This window comes from Oncorhynchus tshawytscha, unplaced genomic scaffold, assembly GCF_018296145.1.
Source record: "Oncorhynchus tshawytscha isolate Ot180627B unplaced genomic scaffold, Otsh_v2.0 Un_contig_2707_pilon_pilon, whole genome shotgun sequence".
In the NCBI taxonomy this organism is placed as follows: Eukaryota; Metazoa; Chordata; class Actinopteri; order Salmoniformes; family Salmonidae; genus Oncorhynchus; species Oncorhynchus tshawytscha.
Genome location: NW_024609594.1, coordinates 196569 through 210039, shown reverse-complemented (window position 1 = coordinate 210039; position 13471 = coordinate 196569). Strand labels below are relative to the sequence as shown.

Here is a 13471-nt window from a genome sequence, read left to right as displayed (position 1 = left end):
CACATGTCCTAGTCTATCTAACTCTAACCTATCTAACTCTAACCTATCATATGACCTAGTCTATCTAACTCTAACCTATCACATGTCCTAGTCTATCTAACTCTAACCTATCACATGACCTAGTCTATCTACCTCTAACCTATCATATGACCTAGTCTATCTAACTCTAACCTATCATATGACCTAGTCTATCTACCTCTAACCTATCACATGACCTAGTCTATCTAACTCTAACCTATCATATGACCTAGTCTATCTAACTCTAACCTATCTAACTCTAACCTATCATATGACCTAGTCTATCTAACTCTAACCTATCTAACTCTAACCTATCACATGACCTAGTCTATCTAACTCTAACCTATCACATGTCCTAGTCTATCTAACTCTAACCTATCTAACTCTAACCTATCACATGTCCTAGTCTATCTAACTCTAACCTATCATATGACCTAGTCTATCTAACTCTAACCTATCATATGACCTAGTCTATCTAACTCTAACCTATCACATGTCCTAGTCTATCTAACTCTAACCTATCATATGACCTAGTCTATCTAACTCTAACCTATCATATGTCCTAGTCTATCTAACTCTAACCTATCTAACTCTAACCTATCACATGTCCTAGTCTATCTAACTCTAACCTATCATATGACCTAGTCTATCTAACTCTAACCTATCATATGACCTAACCTATCTAACTCTAACCTATCACATGTCCTAGTCTATCTACCTCTAACCTATCTAACTCTAACCTATCATATGACCTAGTCTATCTAACTCTAACCTATCATATGACCTAGTCTATCTAACTCTAACTAACCTATCACATGTCCTAGTCTATCTAACTCTAACCTATCTAACTCTAACCTGTCACATGACCTAGTCTATCTAACTCTAACCTATCACATGACCTAGTCTATCTAACTCTAACCTATCACATGTCCTAGTCTATCTAACTCTAACCTATCACATGTCCTAGTCTATCTAACTCTAACCTATCACATGTCCTAGTCTATCTAACTCTAACCTATCACATGACCTAGTCTATCTACCTCTAACCTATCACATGACCTAGTCTATCTAACTCTAACCTATCACATGACCTAGTCTATCTAACTCTAACCTAACCTATCATATGACCTAGTCTATCTAACTCTAACCTATCACATGACCTAGTCTATCTAACTCTAACCTATCATATGACCTAGTCTATCTAACCTCTAACCTATCATATGACCTAGTCTATCTACCTCTAACCTATCATATGACCTAGTCTATCTACCTCTAACCTATCACATGACCTAGTCTATCTAACTCTAACCTATCATATGACCTGTCCTAGTCTATCTAACTCTAACCTATCACATGACCTAGTCTATCTAACTCTAACCTATCATATGACCTAGTCTATCTAACCTATCTAACTCTAACCTATCACATGACCTAGTCTATCTAACTCTAACCTATCATATGACCTAGTCTATCTAACTCTAACCTATCATATGACCTAGTCTATCTACCTCTAACCTATCACATGACCTAGTCTATCTAACTCTAACCTATCATATGACCTAGTCTATCTAACTCTAACCTATCATATGACCTAGTCTATCTAACTCTAACCTATCATATGACCTAGTCTATCTACCTCCTAACCTATCATATGACCTAGTCTATCTAACTCTAACCTATCTAACTCTAACCTATCACATGACCTAGTCTATCTACCTCTAACCTATCTAACTCTAACCTCTAACTCTAACCTATCTAACTAACCTATCAACTCTAACCTGACCTAGTCTATCTAACTCTAACCTATCACATGACCTAGTCTATCTAACCTATCACATGACCTAGTCTATCTAACTCTAACCTATCATATGTCCTAGTCTATCTAACTCTAACCTATCTAACAACCTGTCACTGACCTAGTCTATCTAACTCTAACCTATCACATGACCTAGTCTATCTAACTCTAACCTATCACATGACCTAGTCTATCTAACTCTAACCTCTATGACCTCTAACCTATAACCTATCATGACCTAGTCTATCTAACTCTAACCTATCACATGACCTAGTCTATCTATCTAACTATCTAACTCTAACCTATCACATGTCCTAGTCTATCTAACTCTAACCTATCATATGACCTAGTCTAACCTATCTAACTCTAACCTATCACATGACCTAGTCTATCTAACTCTAACCTATCACATGACCTAGTCTATCTACTCTAACCTATCACATGACCTCTAACTATCTAACTCTAACCTATCACATGACCTAGTCTATCTAACTCTAACCTATCACATGTCCTAGTCTGATAACTCTAACCTATCTAACTCTAACCTATCATATGACCTAGTCTATCTAACTCTAACCTATCATATGACCTAGTCTATCTAACTCTAACCTAGCACATGTCCTAGTCTATCTAACTCGAACCTATCACATGTCCTAGTCTATCTAACTCTAACCTATCTAACTCTAACCTATCACATGACATAGTCTATCTAACTCTAACCTATCACATGTCCTAGTCTATCTACCTCTAACCTATCACATGACCTAGTCTATCTAACTCTAACCTATCACATGTCCTAGTCTATCTAACTCTAACCTATCACATGACCTAGTCTATCTAACTCTAACCTATCACATGACCTAGTCTATCTAACTCATGCCTATCACATGACCTAGTCTATCTAACTCTAATCTGATATGACCAAGTCTGGTATGAACTTGAATATGACCTTGTCTGGCTACCCATCAGTCTAGCTATCATTCCACTCCTTGGTCTAGTCTGATACCAGTCAGATATCATTTTACTCATTGGTCTAGTCTGGATACCAGTCAGATATCATTTTACTCCTTGGTCTAGTCTGGATACCAGTCAGATATCATTTTACTCCTTGGTCTAGTCTGGATACCAGTCAGCTATCATTCCATTCCTTGGTCTAGTCTGGATACCAGTCAGCTATCATTCCACTCCTTGGTCTAGCCTGGATACCAGTCAGCTATCATTCTACTCCTTGGTCTAGTCTGGTACCAGTCAGCTATCATTCCACTCCGTGGTCTAGCCTGGATACCAGTCAGCTATCATTCCACTCCTTGGTCTAGTCTGGGTACCAGTCAGCTATCATTCCACTCCTTGGTCTCGTCTGGGAACCAGTCAGTCAGCTATCATTCCACTTCTTGGTCTCGTCTGGATACCAGTCAACTATCATTCCACTTCTTGGTCTCGTCTGGATACCAGTCAGCTATCATTCCACTCCTTGGTTTCGTCTGGATACCAGTCAGCTATCATTCTACTCCTTGGTCTAGTCTGGTACCAGTCAGCTATCATTCCACTCCGTGGTCTAGCCTGGATACCAGTCAGCTATCATTCCACTCCTTGGTCTAGTCTGGTACCAGTCAGCTATCATTCCACTCCTTGGTCTAGTCTGGTACCAGTCAGCTATCATTCCACTCCTTGGTTTAGTCTGGATACCAGTCAGTCTAGCTATCATTCCACTCCTTGGTCTAGTATGATACCAGTCAGATATCATTCCACTCCTTGGTCTAGTCTGGGTACCAGTCAGTCAGCTATCATTCCACTCCTTGGTGTAGTCTGGATACCAGTCAGCTATTATTCCACTCCTTGGTCTAGCCTGGATACCAGTCAGCTATCATTCCACTCCTTGGTCTAGCCTGGATACCAGTCAGCTATCATTCCACTCCTTGGTCTAGTCTGGATACCAGTCAGCTATCACACCACTCCTTGGTCTAGTCTGGATACCAGTCAGTCAGCTATCATTCCACTCCTTGGTCTAGTCTGGATACCAGTCAGCTATCATTCCATTCCTTGGTCTAGTCTGGATACAAGTCAGCTATCATTCCACTCCTTGGTCTAGCCTGGATACCAGTCAGCTATCATTCTACTCCTTGGTCTAGTCTGGTACCAGTCAGCTATCATTCCACTCTGTGGTCTAGCCTGGCTACCCATCTGTTTAGCCATCATTCCAGTCCTTTCAATGTAATGATGTCTGTAATGACAGACTTTAGCATATGAAACGGAGAACAAAGAGTGGAACTTTAGCTAAACATACTGGTACCCAGGCTACATATTACCAGGTGTAGGGATTAAACTGACTGGTACCCAGGCTACATATTACCAGGTGTAGGGAGTAAACTGACTGGTACCCAGGCTACATATTACCAGGTGTATGGAGGGAAAACTAACTGGTACCCAGGCTACATATTACCAGGTGTATGGAGGGAAAACTGACTGGTACCCAGGCTACATATTACCAGGTGTATGGAGGGAAAACTGACTGGTACCCAGGCTACATATTACCAGGTGTACGGAGTAAAACTGACTGGTACCCAGGCTACATATTACCAGGTGTAGGGAGTAAACTGACTGGTACCCAGGCTACATATTACCAGGTGTATGGAGTAAACTGACTGGTACCCAGGCTACATATTACCAGGTGTACGGAGTAAAACTGACTGGTACCCAGGCTACATATTACCAGGTGTAGGGAGTAAAGTGACTGGTACCCAGGCTACATATTACCAGGTGTATGGAGTAAACTGACTGGTACCCAGGCTACATATTACCAGGTGTATGGAGGGAAAACGATATACTAAATATTGTGTTTCAGTTTCTTTTCTTCGCACTATAGTTTCAACATAGCATGATTCTAACAGCTGTAACCTAGGTAACATGATGGTAATCAGAATCTCTAACAGGATAGTAATGAGTACATCCTTCTTTTACCTGTCTGGTTTACTGGGTCAACGAAGCAGAGAGAGCAGAACAAGAGAAAGAAATATCATGTTATGATATTGAGAGTTGATCAGAAACCTGAAACTGTCTGTACATTAGTAGTGCTTTTCTCCTCTCCTCTCCTCTCCTCTCCCTCTCCTCCTCTCCTCTCCTCTCCTCTCCTCTCCTCTCCTCTCCTCTCCTCTCCTCTCCTCTCCTCTCCTCTCTCCTCTCCTCTCCTCTCTCTCCCTCTCCTCTCCCCTCCCCTCCCCTCCCCTCCCTCTCCTCTCCTCTCCGCTCCCCTCCTGTCCCTCTCCCTCCTCTCCTCTCCTCTCCTCTCCTCTCCTCTCCTCTCCTCTCCTCTCCTCTCCTCTCCTCTCCTCTCCTCTCCATCCCCTCCTCTCCCTCCTCCTCTCCTCTCCTCTCCCTCCTCTCCTCTCCTCTCCTCTCCTCTCCTCTCCTCTCCTCTCCCCTCCCCCTCCCCTCCCCTCCCCTCCCCTCCTCTCCTCTCCGCTCCCCTCCCTGTCCCTCTCCCTCCTCCCTCTCCTCTCCTTTCCTCTCCTCTCCCTCTCCTCTCCTCTCCTCTCCTCTCCTCTCTTCTCCTCTCTTCTCCTCTCCTCTCCTCTCCTCTCCTCTCCTCTCCTCTCCTCTCCCTCTCCTCTCCTCTCCTCTCCTCTCCTCTCCATCCCCTCCTTTACTCTCCTCTCCTCTCCTCTCCTCTCCTCTCCTCTCTTCTCCTCTCTTCTCCTCCTCCTCTCCTCTCCTCTCCTCTCCTCTCCCCTCCTCCTCTCTCCTCTCCTCTCCTCTCCCTCTCCTCTCCTCTCCTCTCTCTCTCCTCTCCTCTCCTCGCCTCTCTCTCTCTCTCTCCATCCCCTCCTTTACTCTCCTCTCCTCTCCTTTCCTCTCCGCTCCTCTCCTCACCTCTTGAAGAGTAGGATGGCGATGACGATGCAGACGATGAAGATGACAGCCATTACCGGCCCCACCACCCACAGAAGCCCCTCCTCCTCATCTACGATTGGCTGAGGGTCCACGTCATTGGAGGTCACGGGGTCAGAATAGGGGCTGGTTGAATACATTGTCTAGAGAGAGAGGGAGAGAGAGAGGGTTAGGGAGAGGGTGTGTGTGTGTGTGTGTGTGTGTGTGTGTGTGTGTGCGCGTGTGTGTGCACACTCGCGTGTGTGTTTGGTTAGAGAGAGTGTGTGTGTATAATCTGAGACATACTCGTGTGATGAGTAACTTAAAAACCTGAAGACTTGTTAGCTAATGACTAGGCTTTAGCTCAGTGGGCTAACAGTGAGACCCAGGTTTGACCCCAGTCCAGCACGAAGAACACATGCTTCTGGTGTGAGTGTGTATGTGTGTGTGTGTGTGTGTGTGTGTGTGTGTGTGTGTGTGTGTCCACTCCCAGCCCAAACCCACATTATTAGACAGGTCTAGCAGCGCCAGCACGAAGAACACATATTCCTGTCCGTTTTGCAGGGGGCGGTTCCGGAACTCTCCATAGCTCCTCCCATCACCGAGGTGAACTCCTGGGGAGGATCTTAAAGTGGGCAGAAACATAGGCCCTGGGATCTGATTGGCTGGCCGGGACCTGGCGACGGACACGCAGCGCCTGGCTCACACTGGTCCTGTTGATCTCTTTCAGGAGCTGGAGGAGAGGGGGAGTAGAGATGGATAGACAGAGGGGAGGAGAGGATAGAGAGAGATAGAGATGGATAGACAGAGGGGAGGAGAGGATAGAGAGAGGAGAGGGAGGAGGGATAGACAGAGGGGAGGAGAGGATAGAGAGAGGAGAGGGGAGGAGAAGATAGAGAAAGGGGAGGAGAGGATAGAGAGAGGGGAGGAGAAGATAGAGAGAGGGGAGGAGAAGATAGAGAGAGGGGAGGAGGGGATAGAGATGGATAGAGAGAGGGGAGGAGGGGATAGAGAGAGGGGAGGAGAAGATAGAGAGAGGGGGAGGAGGGGATAGAGATGGATAGAGAGAGGAGGAGAGGATAGAGATGGATAGAGAGAGGAGGAGAGGATAGAGAGAGGAGGAGAGGATAGAGAGAGGGGAGGGAGGGGATAGAGATGGATAGAGAGAGGAGGAGAGGATAGAGAGAGGGGGAGGAGGGATAGAGATGGATAGAGAGAGGAGGAGAGGATAGAGAGAGGGGAGGAGAGATGGAAAGAGATGGAAAGAGAGAGGAGGAGGAGGATAGAGAGGAAAGGAGGAGGGGATAGAGATGGAAAGAGAGAGGAGGAGAGGATAGAGAGAGGGAGAGGAGGGGGATAGAGATGGATAGAGAGAGGAGGAGAGGATAGAGATGGAATTAGAGAGAGGAGGAGAGGGATAGAGATGGATAGAGAGGGGAGGAGGGGATAGAGATGGAGGATAGAGATGGATAGAGAGAGGGAGAGGGAGGGGATAGAGATGGATAGACAGGGGGGAGGAGAGGATAGAGATGGATAGAGAGAGGAGGAGAGGATAGAGATGGATAGAGAGAGGAGGAGAGGATAGAGATGGAATTAGAGAGAGGAGGAGAGGATAGAGAGATGGATAGACAGAGGGGAGGAGGGGATAGAGATGGATAGACAGGGGGAGGAGGGGATAGAGATGGATAGAGAGAGGAGAGGATAGAGATGGAGAGACAGAGGGGAGGAGAGGATAGAGATGGATAGACAGAGGGGAGGAGGGGATAGAGATGGATAGACAGGGGGAGGAGGGGATAGAGATGGATAGAGAGAGGAGAGGATAGAGATGGAGAGACAGAGGGGAGGAGAGGATAGAGAGGGGAGGAGGAGGGAGATAGAGAGAGGGGAGGAGGGGATAGAGATGGAAAGAGAGAGGAGGAGAGGATAGAAATGGATAGAGAGAGAGGAGGAAAGGATAGAGAGAGGGGAGGGATGGAAAGAGAGAGATGGAAAGAGAGGGGAGGAGGAGAGATGGAGGATAGAGATGGATAGAGAGAGGGGGAGGGGATAGAGATGGAAAGAGAGAGAGGAGGAGAGGATAGAGAGAGGCGAGGAGAAGATAGAGAGAGGGGAGGAGGGGATAGAGATGGATAGAGAGAGGGGGGAGGGATAGAGAGAGGGGAGGAGGGGATAGAGATGGAAAGAGAGAGAGGAGGAGAGGATAGAGAGAGGGGAGGAGAAGATAGAGAGAGGGGAGGAAGGGATAGAGATGGAAAGAGAGAGGGGATGAGAGGATAGAGAGAGGGGAGGAGGGGATAGAGATGGATAGAGAGAGGGGAGGAGAGGTAGAATTGAGAGAGATGGATAGAGAGAGGCGAGGAGGGGATAGAGAGAGGGGAGGAGGGGATAGAGATGGAAAGAGAGACTTGAGAAGAGGATAGAGAGAGGGGAGGAGGGGATAGAGATGGACAGAGAGAGGGGAGGAGAGGTAGAATTGAGAGAGATGGATAGAGAGAGGAGAGGATATAGATGGATAGAGATTGATAGAAAGATGAGAGGAGAGGTAGAAGGGAGAGAGATGGATAGAGAGAGGAGAGGAGAGGATAGAGATTGATAGAAAGATGAGAGGGGAGGTAGAAGGGAGAGAGATGGATAGAGAGAGGAGGGGAGAGGATAGAGAGGGATAGAAAGAGGTGGTGAGAGAAGGTTAAAGGAGAGGAGGAGATGAGAGAGAAGAGAGGAGGAGAGGAGAGGAGGAGAGAGGGGGAGAGAGGAGGAGAGAGAAGAGAGGAGGATAGTAGAGGAGGAGAGAGGGGGAGAGAGGAGTTAAATGAGAGGAGGAGAGAGGAGGAGAGAGAAGAGAGGAGGAGAGGAGAGGAGGAGAGAGGGGGTGAGAGGAGTTAAATGAGAGGAGGAGAGAGGGGGGAGAGAGGAGTTCAATGAGAGGAGGAGAGAGGAGGAGAGAGAAGAGAGGAGGAGAGGAGAGGAGGAGAGAGGGGGAGAGAGGAGTTAAATGAGAGGAGGCGAGAGGGGGAGAGAGGAGTTAAATGAGAGGAGGAGAGGAGAGGAGGAGAGAGGAGGAGAGAAGGAGGAGAGGAGAGGAGAGGAGGAGAGAGGAGGAGAGAGGAGTTAAATGAGAGGGGGAGAGAGAGGAGGTTAAATGTTATTAACAATGTTATCTCGTTATTACCCATCATTATCATCTTCATATTGTGTTATCATTATCATCTTCATATTGTGTTATCATTATCATCTTCATATTGCGTTATCATTATCATCTTCATATTGTGTTATCATTATCATCTTCATATTGTGTTATCATTATCACCTTCATATTGTGTTATCTGGTTATTACCCATCATTATCATCTTCATATTGTGTTATCTGGTTATTACCCATCATTATCATCTTCATATTGTGTTATCTGGTTATTACCCATCATTATCATCTTCATATTGTGTTATCTGGTTATTACACATCATTATCATCTTCATATTGTGTTATCATTATCATCTTCATATTGTGTTATCTGGTTATTACCCATCATTATCACCTTCATATTGTGTTATCATTATCATCTTCATATTGTGTTATCTGGTTATTACCCATCATTATCACCTTCATATTGTGTTATCATTATCATCTTCATATTGTGTTATCTGGTTATTACCCACCATTATCACCTTCAAATTGTGTTATCATTATCATCTTCATATTGTGTTATCATTATCATCTCCATATTGTGTTATCTGGTTATTACACATCATTATCATCTTCATATTGTGTTATCTGGTTATTACACATCATTATCATCTTCATATTGTGTTATCTGGTTATTACACATCATTATCATCTTCATATTATGTTATCTGGTTATTACACATCATTATCATCTTCATATTGTGTTATCTGGTTATTACCCATCATCATCATCTTCATATTGTGTTATCTGGTTATTACCCATCATCATCATCTCCATATTGTGTTATCTGGTTATTACCCATCATTATCATCTTCATATTGTGTTATCTGGTTATTACCCATCTTCATTACCCATCATTAGCACCTTCATATTGTGTTATCATTATCATCTTCATATTGTGTTATCATTATCACCTTCATATTGTGTTATCTGGTTATTACCCATCATTATCACCTTCATATTATGTTATCTAGTTATTACCCATCATTATCATCTTCATATTGTGTTATCTGGTTATTACCCATCATTATCACCTTCATATTGTGTCATCATTATCATCTTCATATTGCGTTATCATTATCACCTTCATATTGTGTTATCTGGTTATTACACATCATTATCATCTTCATATTGTGTTATCATTATTATCTTCATATTGTGTTATCATTATCACCTTCATATTGTGTTATCTGGTTATTACCCATCATTATCACCTTCATATTGTGTTATCATTATCATCTTCATATTGTGTTATCATTATCATCTTCATATTGTGTTATCATCATCATCTTCATATTGTGTCATCATTATCATCTTCATATTGCGTTATCATTATCACCTTCATATTGTGTTATCTGGTTATTACACATCATTATCATCATCATATTGTGCTATCATTATCATCTTCATATTGTGTTATCATTATCACCTTCATATTGTGTTATCTGGTTATTACACATCATTATCATCGTCATATTATGTTACCATTATCATCTCCATCATCATGCAGTATCTCACCTCATCTAGGTTCATCTGATCAGGGTTGTCACCAGGCTTCAAGAACTTCCCTCCTCTCTGTTTCTTCAGAGGAACCACCACCACATAGTATCCCCTGGCAACAACAACACAACACTTCAGTTATCATGTACTAGATTCACAGAGATCATCAACTAGATTCACCTTAATGATGGTCGACTACAGAGATCATCAACTAGATTCACCTTAATGATGGTCGATCTACAGAGATCATCAACTAGATTCACCTTAATGATGTCGACTACAGAGATCATCAACTAGATTCACCTTAATGATGGTCGACTACAGAGATCATCAACTAGATTCACCTTAATGATGGTCGACTACAGAGATCATCAACTAGATTCACCTTAATGATGGTCGACTACAGAGATCATCAACTAGATTCACCTTAATGATGGTCGACTACAGGGATCATCAACTAGATGGTCACCATTAATGATGGTCGACTACAGAGATCATCAACTAGATTCACCTTAATGATGGTCGACTACAGGGATCATCAACTAGATTCACCTTAATGATGGTCGACTACAGGATCATCAACTAGATTCACCTTAATGATGGTCGACTACAGAGATCATCAACTAGATTCACCTTAATGATGGTCGACTACAGAGATCATCAACTAGATTCACCTTAATGATGGTCGACTACAGAGATCATCAACTAGATTCACCTTCAATGATGATGGTCGACTACAGAGATCATCAACTAGATTCACCTTAATGATGGTCGACTACAGAGATCATCAACTAGATTCACCTTAATGATGGTCGACTACAGGATCAGATCATCAACTAGATTCACCTTAATGATGGTCGACTACAGAGATCATCAACTAGATTCACCTTAATGATGGTCGACTACAGAGATCATCAACTAGATTCACCTTAATGATGGTCGACTACAGAGATCATCAACTAGATTCACCTTAATGATGGTCGACTACAGGGATCATCAACTAGATTCACCTTAATGATGGTCGACTACAGAGATCATCAACTAGATTCACCTTAATGATGGTCGACTACAGAGATCATCAACTAGATTCACCTTAATGATGGTCGACTACAGGGATCATCAACTAGATTCACCTTAATGATGGTCACTACAGGGATCATCAACTAGATTCACCTTAATGATGGTCGACTACAGAGATCATCAACTAGATTCACCTTAATGATGGTCAACTAGATTCACCTTAATGATGGTCTACAGTACAGAGATCATCAACTAGATTCACCTTAATGATGGTCGACTACAGAGATCATCAACTAGATTCACCTTAATGATGGTCGACTACAGAGATCATCAACTAGATTCACCTTAATGATGGTCATCAACTAGATGGTCAACTACAGAGATCATCAACTAGATTCACCTTAATGATGGTCGACTACAGAGATCATCAACTAGATTCACCTTAATGATCATCAGGGATCATCAGATTCACCTTAATGATGGTGATACAGAGATCATCAACTAGATTCACCTTAATGATGGTCGACTACAGAGATCATCAACTAGATCACCTTAATGATGGTCAACTAGATCATCAACTAGATTCACCTTAATGATGGTCGACTACAGAGATCATCAACTAGATTCACCTTAATGATGGTCTACAGGATCATCAACTAGATTCACCTTAATGATGGTCGACTACAGAGATCATCAACTAGATTCACCTTAATGATGGTCGACTACAGAGATCATCAACTAGATTCACCTTAATGATGGTCGACTACAGAGATCATCAACTAGATTCACCTTAATGATGGTCGACTACAGAGATCAGAGATCATCAACTAGATTCACCTTAATGATGGTCGACTAACAGAGATCATCAACTAGATTCACCTTAATGATGGTCGACTACAGAGATCATCAACTAGATTCACCTTAATGATGGTCGACTACAGGATCATCAACTAGATTCACAGATGATCATCAACTAGATTCACCTTAATGATGATGGAGATCATCAACTAGATTCACCTTAATGATGGTCGACAGAGATCATCAACTAGATTCACCTTAATGATGGTCGACTACAGGGATCATCAACTAGATTCACCTTAATGATGGTCGACTACAGAGATCATCAACTAGATTCACCTTAATGATGGTCGACTACAGAGATCATCAACTAGATTCACCTTAATGATGGTCGGTCATCAACTAGACTACAGAGATCATCAACTAGATTCACCTTAATGATGGTCGACTACAGAGATCATCAACTAGATTCACCTTAATGATGGTCGACAGAGATCACAACTAGATTCACCTTAATGATGGTCGATCAGGGATCATCACTAGATTCACCTTAATGATGGTCGACTACAGGGATCATCAACTAGATTCACCTTAATGATGGTCGACTAGAGAGATCATCAACTAGATTCACCTTAATGATGGTCGACTACAGAGATCATCAACTAGATTCACCTTAATGATGGTCAACTAGATTCACCTTAATGAACAGAGATCACAGAGATCATCAACTAGATTCACCTTAATGATGGTCGACTACAGAGATCATCAACTAGATTCACCTTAATGATGGTCAGGGACTACAGAGATCATCAACTAGATTCACCTTAATGATGGTCGACTACAGAGATCATCAACTAGATTCACCTTAATGATGGTCACTACAGAGATCATCAACTAGATTCACCTTAATGATGGTCGACTACAGGGATCATCACTAGATTCACCTTAATGATGGTTAATGATGGTCGACTACAGGATCATCAACTAGATTCATCAATGATGATTCACCTTAATGATCAACTAGATTCACCTTAATGATGGTCGACTACAGGATCATCAACTAGATTCACCTTAATGATGGTCGATACAGGGATCATCAACTAGATTCACCTTAATGATGGTCGACTACAGAGATCATCAACTAGATTCACCTTAATGATGGTCGACTACAGGGATCATCAACTAGATTCACCTTAATGATGGTCGACTAGATTCACAGAGATCATCAACTAGATTCACCTTAATGATGGTCGACTACAGAGATCATCAACTAGATTCACCTTAATGATGGTCGA

At 43.0% G+C, this 13471-nt stretch overlaps 1 pseudogene; it reads right to left on the bottom strand.

Annotated features, from left to right (window-relative positions):
* The window catches only part of LOC112240741, a 163639-nt pseudogene that overhangs the window by 31116 nt on the left and 119052 nt on the right, over positions 1–13471 (bottom strand).